This window comes from Lampetra planeri, chromosome 39 (assembly GCF_965212315.1).
Source record: "Lampetra planeri chromosome 39, kcLamPlan1.2.h2, whole genome shotgun sequence".
NCBI lineage: Eukaryota > Metazoa > Chordata > Hyperoartia > Petromyzontiformes > Petromyzontidae > Lampetra > Lampetra planeri.
Genome location: NC_136145.1, coordinates 4,114,098 through 4,124,557, shown reverse-complemented (window position 1 = coordinate 4,124,557; position 10,460 = coordinate 4,114,098).

Below are 10,460 nucleotides of genomic sequence, written 5' to 3'. Positions count from 1 at the left end.
CTTAAAGATATACAATGGATATGTTGACGTAGTTATTTTTAAAATAAACAAAAATGTGGCCCTTGAGGGCACAGGAATTAATAAGGTAATTAAATTGAAAACTCGTTTCTTGAGAACTGCATTTTGTGTTTCGTTTGTTGTCCTTCCCCCGCCCGTACGCACCTCTGATTAACACGGTTGGCTACGTACGGTGCGAAAGAAGTTCAACGTACACACACACGCGTAATAACATTGTGGTGGTTATTCGGGTGATAATAATGCAATCGGGTAGTTGTGATTCTGGCTGTTAAGCGATGGTGCCGTAGCTAACGCACGGACACTCCGATCTTTATTCGATTTAAAGCTTTCGTGACTGTTGATTCGATTTGTTTTCACGGATGATGATCCCGTTCACCCCGTTTTCCCGGCTGTGTTACACGGGAGATGCGTGGTGCGCGAGCCCAGCAACAGTAACAAAAATATGAAAAAAATACACGAAAAAAAAATCTCGCAGAGAACGAATTACAGGGCCCTCAGGTATACTGCAAAAAGAAGACGGAGGCTTGTGTTGCCTCCGAAACGTCATGATTTTTTTTTTCACCTACGTGACTTTACCGAAAAAACGCAAGAATATGAATATACTGCAAAACTTTGCTCCTGAGATGACCAAGTTCGATTGCTCGCCATGGCTAAGAACACCAACAGCGTTGACGAGCCACGTATCGACACCGTGAAGCTCTGTGCTTGCAAGAGCGTCTCACTCTCACCGAAAATGAGCCATGCAACGAAACGTCGGACATGGTGCCGAACAACACGTGGCACAACCCCGAACCACACCCCCGTGAGTCGTTTCGCAGCCCAACCGCATTTTTTACAATTTTGTTTAAAAACCTGCACGGTTGTCAGATTCCTTTCACTGATCTAAACCATTACCAATCCGCATTGACCGGCGTGGTGAAGTATGGTCAAAACAACCACGATTACCAACAACGTTGCCGGGAGACCTTCATCCAGCTGTGGATTGGCAGGGCCACGAGTGGGTGAGTTCCGAGTGGAGTGCGCTGCGCTTTGAGTGCCGCTTCGCGTGCCAACAGCCCTCGGGGTGAAATCGGGTGTGGGTGTGACGACTTTTCTAATAATGCCATTGAGCAGGTTTCCCAGATCGGCACGGATAACTGAGCAACCGCACCCTGCCATTCTCCACGAGAGACACGTCACCCCCCTGGCACGTGCAAAATCTCGTGCGCGCCTACTAAGCAAGAACATTGTGGTCCTTACAATATCCCGTGCCAAATGATGACGATGATGATAGTACGCAATAATGTACTTTATCCAGAGTCTCAAGACTCTATCCAGAGTCTCAAGACTATTGTCCAGGGAGGGGGGTTGGGGGGAACTCCATTCATGATGAGTGCGGTTGGCTACGTACGGTGTGAAAGAAGTTCAACATATGTTGACACATACGTTCAGCATACGTACGTCGTGTGGGAGAACCCCGAGGGACCTGGGGAGTGTCCACCGCACGAAAACAAAAACGAGACTGTCTTGTTATTTCACCACGAAAAGCCCCACTGAGCTGTCCAGCTCTTTTCAGAAGCGGCCTGGCCACCGACGACAGCTCAACGAAGTGGCTTATCATCATCATCATCATCATCACGTGGACATGCATGGCAGCCAAATAACTCTAAGCGCGTGATGTTGCATCTAAATGTGGAGGGGAAAACCGGAGGACCCAATGAAAAATCCACGCGACCACGGGGAGATCGAGATCGAGAAAAAACACGCAGACTCCAAATGTACAACAGGCATCGTCAGGATCAGGATCAAACCCACGGCCTCCTGCACACCAGGCGAGGGAGATCACATCTCCTATAGCCACCGCGAGCTCAGATAACGTCACGAAAGGTGGGCGACACGCCGCGCGCGGTGCAGGCCAGCTACTGTTGGGATGAAGGCTTCCCCACAAATCCACTCACGGTCCCGTCATCCACTGGCCCACTTCTGTATCCCAAAGCCTGCGACGTCGAACATTTGCACGCAGCTCTCCCATCCGAGCACTCACCTAATCCGACCGCTCATTGTTCAGATGAAACGGGGTTATTCGGTCACGGGTAAATCCTGGTTGTGCGTGTCGAATGCAACGTGTTGAATCGTCGACTTGTCTTCAAGGAGCTGGTATGCACTTTGTTTTTTTTTATTTGTGTGAATAACGACAATGTTAGTCATTATCTTATTGCCCCTTGGACAGGCCAAGCTAGATTTTTTTTGAACGAATTTCTTTTGAACTGATTTTTTTTGTGTGTTTCGTTTGTTGTCCTTCCCCCGCACCTCCGAATAGCACGGTTGGCTACGTACGGTGCGAAAGAAGTTCAACTTGCATCCAATCTGCCCCGTGGTGTGAGCGCCACTGGGACTTACGATCTCGAGATCGGCGGTTCCATGCCCTCTCCTGGCGCAGCGGTTGAAATAACGGTGAAAAGGTTTCTCATATTTCCTCTGCCTCTGTCCACTCAATAGTAAACATTGGTCCACTACAGAGTATATCGGCAGGTGGCGTGTGGTGAAGTAAAAGGTGGGTACGACCACCTCTTATCGACGTGGAAGAGTAGACCAAGTACCGTCAACGATTGGCTCCGGAAGAGGTCCTCACGCGAGCAGTAACCCTCAGCGAGAAATTGCAGAGCATTTACCTTTTAAAGACGCGCCTATAATATTGAATCAGCGATAGACCAATTAAGTTTGTAAAGGATCATGGATGAAAACATCTCAAGTAAAGAACATAAGTTTGCAGTAAATCTGGCTGTGACGGTCCCACCTGATGACGGAGACTTGTGTTGCCTCCGAAACGTCGTGATTTTTATTGTTTTATTTTTTTAAATTTTTATTTCATTTTTTATCTACGTGACTTTACCGAAAGAACTAAGAGTATGAATCCTTGCAGTCACGAAAGCTTCAAATCTAGAATTTGCAGTATCTGTGACCAAAAAAAACATGGAAATTGCTCATTGACTCATCTTCTTGGCCAAGAGGGCACAACAATAACCATCGGCAAGGATGAATTATTAATGAAGCTCACCGCCCCCCTCTTGCTAAATTTAGAACATCGAGTCGAGAAGAAAATGTTGCTCCAGGAGTGATTAAGATGAAGCTGTGGGCGCCTCGACGTTTCCTCGTACGCGCTCAGGGGCTCGAGGGCGGATTGAATTGTCGACAACGGCAGGGGGAATCGTATCGTTTACTCATTCTGGTCAGCGTATAACGTCCGTTTAAAGTTTGTTTAACGTCCTTTAAAAGTGTATTTAACACCCCCCTCCATCTCCCTCCGTGCCCCGTTTAAACAAGGTTACACAACACGCGGCCGTTTCCGTCTGCACCGTTCCACAGTTGGAACTGTGGGTGGCCTCCTCCCATGTGGGCTCGTTGGCTGAGCAATGAGACTCAGTGCAAGTGAATGCAAAGAGTAACGGTGTTCACGTGGACATCGGGGGCGGGCGGGGGGGGGGCGCTGTGTTTAACTGTTGGGGAGGATGAGGAATTTCCATTCTTGAGAACACCCGAATTCATCTTCTTGGTTCTTTCGGTAAAGTCACGTAGAAGGGAAATTATAAAATAATAAAAATAAAACTTGATAAAATTAATTCCCACCTGATGATGATTGCTTGTGTTGCAATCGAAACGTCGTGATTTAATTGATTTTATATTATATCTACGTGACTTTACCGAAAGAACCAAAGAGTATGGATCCCTGCAGCCACGAAAACTTCAAATCTAGATAGAAACATCCGCTTAGAGTATTTGACTGCTGCTACAAATTTCCACGTGATAAGACACTTCGTTGAGCTATCATCTGTGTGCAGATCACTTCTGAAATATAGCTATATAGCTCAGTGGGCCTTACCTGGTAAAATAAAAAATATATATAAATCGTTTTTTTTTTAGTTTATTGAAGTGAAGCGATTCGTCGTGCAAGATTATTGAGGTGAAGCGATCAGTCGTGCAAGATTCGCTGGGCGCAGCTTTTGGGTGGGATTACAGAGGTGGAATAGCTCGGGGCAATTGAGAAACTGAAGATGGATAATTGAGTGTGGTGGGTTGCCACCTGCCCAGGTTTCCCAGGACCGTCCTGTTATTTACGTAGCTATCCTGGGGAAACGTGTAAGTCTACCCAGGACATTCAATCTCCTTGATTTTTTTCCAGCTGCATAATGTACCACTCAAGACAATGCACTTCAAAACACATATGTAGTTCTCCTTTCTTCTTGAACAAAATCAATTCCTCTACTGCGGAATCAGAATATAGGCAACCCTATAGTTGAGGAGTGGGTGTTCACAGCGGGTTTTAGGCGGCCTTGGGCAATGGCTCTAGGTGGTTATCCCTTTGATCTCACCGGGCCCTGCATGGCCAGGAGCCGCCTTGTAGTCCTGTAGAATGTTTTTTTTTCTTTCTTGCTCTCAATCCCACCCAATCGGTGAAAAATCGATCCTAAACTAAACCATTTATTTTACTTTACCAGGTAAGGCTCGCTGAGCTATATAGCTCTTTTTCAGAAGCGACCTGGCCACACGTGATAGCCCTGTGGAGTGGCTTAACACGTGGAAATGTATAGCAGCAAAAAAAATACTCTAAAGGCATGTTTCTAAACGTGAATGGAAAACCCAGAGTGACCTGGAGACAAATCCATGCGTACCAAAGGGAGAACATGCACACTCCAAATATACAACAGGCGTCAGAATCAGGATCGAACCCACGACCTCCTGTACACAAGGCGAGGTAGTTCACATCTCGAAAACCGTGGCACGTACCCATTCTGAGACCTGCAATACAGAGGTCGCCGGTTTAATTCGATCTTCCACCGCGGCAGTTGAAAGAGTGTGGGCAAGTTTCTCTAAGCCTCTGTTCACCCGGCAGTACACCAAAGTTACTCGATCGGTAGGTCGCACGTGGTGGTATAAAGTGTGGGTAACGCCCACCTTTTCCAACGCGTCTGGTCAGCGTGGAAGAGTAGGCCAAATACCATCTCTAAGTTAGCTCGAGTGGAGGCCCTTGCAGACAGCAGCAGTAGTGTGAGCAATTGAAGTGCTTTTACTTTTAATATTTTTTTTAGACAGGGGCCTACATGTGTGTCCTTATCGGCATTGAAACAAGGCTTATAAAGTTTGAAGGGTAATAATAATGAAACAACAAATAAAGAACATAAGTTGCAGTTACTGTGACTATAAATTGCATATTTACACATGGGAACACAAAGGACCATCGGCATGTAATGAGTGATTCATGAACGCCCTAAAGGGAAGTTACGTGCACTGCATCAAGTACTTTTCTGTTTCTATTTATTACCATAGGTGTGGCTAAGGAATTTAAACTTTCATCCACCTAGATCTGTAGACTTTACAAAAACAAATTGCACGAATTTTTTTTTTCTCTCTCTCTCTCTACGTTTATCCGTGCAAGTCTTCGTCATCGTGGCAGTGCAGGGCACCCCTGAAACTCGAGTCCTGTTGAGACTCAGCGATGCACCATTGCCTGTCCATGGTTTTCACCGCGTTGCCACCACGCGGTGGAGCAACCCACGACCCGACACAAAGCCCAGCAGAACCTCGGTGGGGTTTCCTTGCAGCTGCCAAATGCTTCACTCCAAAGCGTCGGCTGCGCTCCATGAGTCCGAACATGCAGCGGTAAACATTCGGTTCTGTTTCTCCGTTCCAGCGGCTGGAGTCTCGAATAAACACGTACAGGGAATCACGTGAACGCATCTGCTTACTAAGCGCTCCTTGTGTAACAAGGTATTAAATGTCGCGGATAAAGTCACGCAAGAGCCACGTCAACCCGTATGCCAAACGCGCCAGCCAGGGCTGGGTTAGGCACCCTTGGGCACAGGGCTGCATGTGCACGCTCGGGGTTGGTTTGAACTTTGAAAGCCTCGCGGAGATGTAGGGCCGCCACCTCGTGGTCGCTGCGTGGCACTTTCACATTTTATGGCAGCGGCGAATGCACCGGTCCCTTTGGCCCGAGGGGCTGAAGAAGACCTTTCAAAGATACGTACGCGCATGGGACGGCGGGGGGAAGGGTCGCATGAACGCGCAGCTCAGTCAATCCTCTTTGCCACCCCTTTGAGCGACAGAAGTTTCTAGTGCGCGCAGCAAATCGAGCCGCGGTCGTGTAAGTTCGAAAATGTCCCCGATCAGGTCTAAATATAGTGCGGCGACGATGCCAGTCAGCCAGCCGGTGAGAAATAATCTGGGAAATTTCACGTTGGGGACCATATTCGAAGGGGTCGTCGGCCTCATGCTGCTGCGGCCCGTAGGACATGAAGCTGTAGGTCCCCCTTAGTCTTGAGCGGTGTTTCTCTAATTTTGTTTTTTATCCCATGGACCACTCGGCCGATGCAAACATTTCCGCGGAGCACACAGCCTCCCTTTCCCCTGGTGGCTAAACGCATTCGCTTCTCTCTCTAAATACAAAATGATTCATCAAGAGATTTTTTTTAATGCAGCTATACAGTTTCTTTGTTGGGGGGCTGGGGGGACATTTAGATTTTAGGGCTATTTTAATCAGAGTAGTTTACCTAACTTAATTTTTTTTTTATTAAATATGAATGAAATTGTAATTAATGTCCGAAATAAAAAGGTATTAATAGTCATTATTGTCCCGATCAAGCTGTTTGTGCATCACAACCCCCACGAACCATCTGGAGGATCGTCACGGACCACTCACCACCAGTCTGGGTGACACTCACCACCAGTCTGGGTGACACTCACCACCAGTCTGGGTGACACTCACCACCAGTCTGGGTGACTCACCACCAGTCTGGGTGACACTCACCAGTAGTCTGGGTGACACTCACCACCAGTCTGGGTGACACTCACCACCAGTCTGGGTGACACTCACCACCAGCCTGAGTGACACTCACCACCAGTCTGGGTGACACTCACCACCAGTCTGGGTGACACTCACCAGCAGTCTGGGTGACACTCACCACCAGTCTGGGTGACACTCACCAGCAGCCTGAGTGACACTCACCACCAGTCTGAGTGACACTCACCACCAGTCTGGGTGACACTCACCACCAGTCTGGGTGACACTCACCACCAGTCTGAGTGACACTCACCACCAGTCTGGGTGACACTCACCACCAGTCTGGGTGACACTCACCACCAGTCTGGGTGACACTCACCAGCAGTCTGGGTGACACTCACCACCAGTCTGGGTGACACTCACCACCAGTCTGGGTGACACTCACCACCAGTCTGGGTGACACTCACCACCAGTCTGGGTGACACTCACCACCAGTCTGGGTGACACTCACCACCAGTCTGGGTGACACTCACCAGCAGTCTGAGTGACACTCACCATCAGTCTGGGTGACACTCACCACCAGTCTGGGTGACACTCACCACCAGCCTGAGTGACACTCACCACCAGTCTGGGTGACACTCACCACCAGTCTGAGTGACACTCACCACCAGTCTGGGTGACACTCACCAGCAGTCTGGGTGACACTCACCACCAGTCTGGGTGACACTCACCACCAGTCTGGGTGACACTCACCAGCAGTCTGGGTGACACTCACCACCAGTCTGAGTGACACTCACCACCAGTCTGGGTGACACTCACCACCAGTCTGGGTGACACTCACCACCAGTCTGGGTGACACTCACCACCAGTCTGGGTGACACTCACCATCAGTCTGGGTGACACTCACCACCAGCCTGAGTGACACTCACCACCAGTCTGGGTGACACTCACCACCAGTCTGGGTGACACTCACCACCAGTCTGAGTGACACTCACCACCAGTCTGGGTGACACTCACCACCAGTCTGGGTGACACTCACCACCAGTCTGAGTGACACTCACCACCAGTCTGGGTGACACTCACCACCAGTCTGGGTGACACTCACCATCAGTCTGGGTGACACTCACCACCAGCCTGAGTGACACTCACCACCAGTCTGGGTGACACTCACCACCAGTCTGAGTGACACTCACCACCAGTCTGAGTGACACTCACCGTGATCGGGGGATCACGCTCTGGGAAGCACTGCCCACTACGAACAGTAAAACACCGACTCGACACGTTAGTCGATAACACTACCCTGGATGAAAAGTAAACAATTTAAAATAGGTGACATTTTGGTCAATAATGGGCCCTTCTTTAGAGCACATTGCACACATCTTCACCTGTTATATAATATGTATGTTACTGACGAATGTGTTGAATTCGCGTTGTTATTTTTGTCCGCGCACCACTGCAAACGCGACAGCGGCGGCAAGCAATCGCCGAAGAATTCATGGTGGCGAGCGATGAGGCCAAGTGTGGGGAAGCATTGAGCCACAGTCGAACTGTCGACCTCGTGGAGCAAAATGATGAATCTGTGGACGAGGAATCCTCTACCTACGAACATTCGATTTACGAACTTTCAGAGATACGAACAAACCTGTCCGTATGTCATGTAGATGCCACATGTAGAACCAGTGGCATCTACATCTGTAGAACATGAAGAGACCAGTAGCATCTACATCTGGAGAACATGAAGAACCAGTGGCATCTACATCTGCAGAACATGAAGAACCAGTGGCATCTACATCTGCAAAACATGAAGAACCAGTGGCATCTACATCTGGAGAACATGAAGAACCAGTGGCATCTACATCTGCAAAACATGAAGAACCAGTGGCATCTACATCTGGAGAACATGAAGAACCAGTGGCATCTACATCTGCAAAACATGAAGAACCAGTGGCATCTACATCTGGAGAACATGAAGAACCAGTGGCATCTACATCTGCAAAACATGAAGAACCAGTGGCATCTACATCTGCAGAACATGAAGAACCAGTGGCATCTACATCTGCAAAACATGAAGAACCAGTGGCATCTACATCTGGAGAACATGAAGAACCAGTGGCATCTACATCTGCAAAACATGAAGAACCAGTGGCATCTACATCTGGAGAACATGAAGAACCAGTGGCATCTACATCTGGAGAACATGAAGAACCAGTATCATCTACATCTGCTGGACATGAAGAACCAGTGGCAGCTACATCTGTAAAAACATGAAGAACCAGTAGCATCTAAATCTGCTGGACATGAAGAACCAGTAGCATCTACATCTGCAGAACATGAAGAACCAGTGGCATCTACATCTGCAGAACATGAAGAACCAGTGGCATCTACATCTGCAGCAGATTATACAACTTTTAGTGTACATGCCATACAACACTGTAATCGGCAGGAGTAAAACATCGACTTGGGAACAGACCTCTGGAACCGAATTCGTTCGTAAGAGTCGTTGTACTCATCCGGAAGGCGTGCACCAGGCGTGGAAATGTAAAATCGTAATTTCGGCGAATGGAAGTCAAGCCACTGGGTTTTAAACATAGCACGAACCGCTCTCCACAACGTTTAACAATACAATAGAATGTGTATTAGTAGTTTAGCAATATAATACAATGTTTATTCGTAGATTAATAATACAATAGTGTATTAGCACAGTTTAACAATACGAATGCCTCCCCACGCTGCCTCCTCAGTCACGGATGTCGTTTCAGAATCTTCATTTATACTGGAGGAATCCGATGAGCTAAACAGGTCTTTTCCCACAGATGTTCAGTTTACGATACTTCACCACAATGGTTGTGGTTTGGATATCACTCGCCACCGATGCTCGATAACCATGGCTGTCAATCGAACTCAGATGATCTGGTTCACGGTGCACTCCGGTAATCACTGCGCCACCGCTCCCACCTCTTATCAAATACCAAAAACACTAATAGTGCAACTTTAATCTGATGTGAGAACTAGTATTTCAGGTTAGGATAGGTAATCTCCTTTAAGAATGCATCTCACAGGTATTTTAGGAATGTCATGCTATTGTATTTTAAAATACCATCTACAGTCTAAAACAGCCTTTAGTTGAGTGTTGTTGGTTATGAAATAACATTAAATGTTAACGTTACCCAAGTTTCGAATGTCAAAACCTGGTGTCGTACGTGCCAACGCACTCGGAAGTCGAGTGTTCACGCAACACTTGGGGTCTCAATCCCATCGAAATATCTCAGGGGGCCACCTCCACGCCCCACGGCGCAGGGAGCTTCCAAACGTCTCTGTGACCCACCAACTCCTCGCCTCCAGTGGTGGGGATCACAGTCCGTGTGCGGAGCCACCGCCGACCCGGTGGGCATGGAAGGACGATTAAGGGGCCGTCCATAAATGACGTCACGCGATTTTGGACGATTTTTCACCCCCCCCCTCGTCACAGAGTCAGCCCCCCCCCTCAAACATAACGTCACAAAGCTCTGCCTCCCCCCCCCAAACTTTTTTTAAACATGCTTCAAATCGCTTTAAACTATTGTCATTGTAGTGCGTATTTAATGTGGCGCTGCACTCTGATGTTGGAGAAAACATTTATTTAAAACGTCTATTTAATTAAGTAGAACGTGTTGTCTCTATTTAAAGTTGCACATTTTGACGTGAC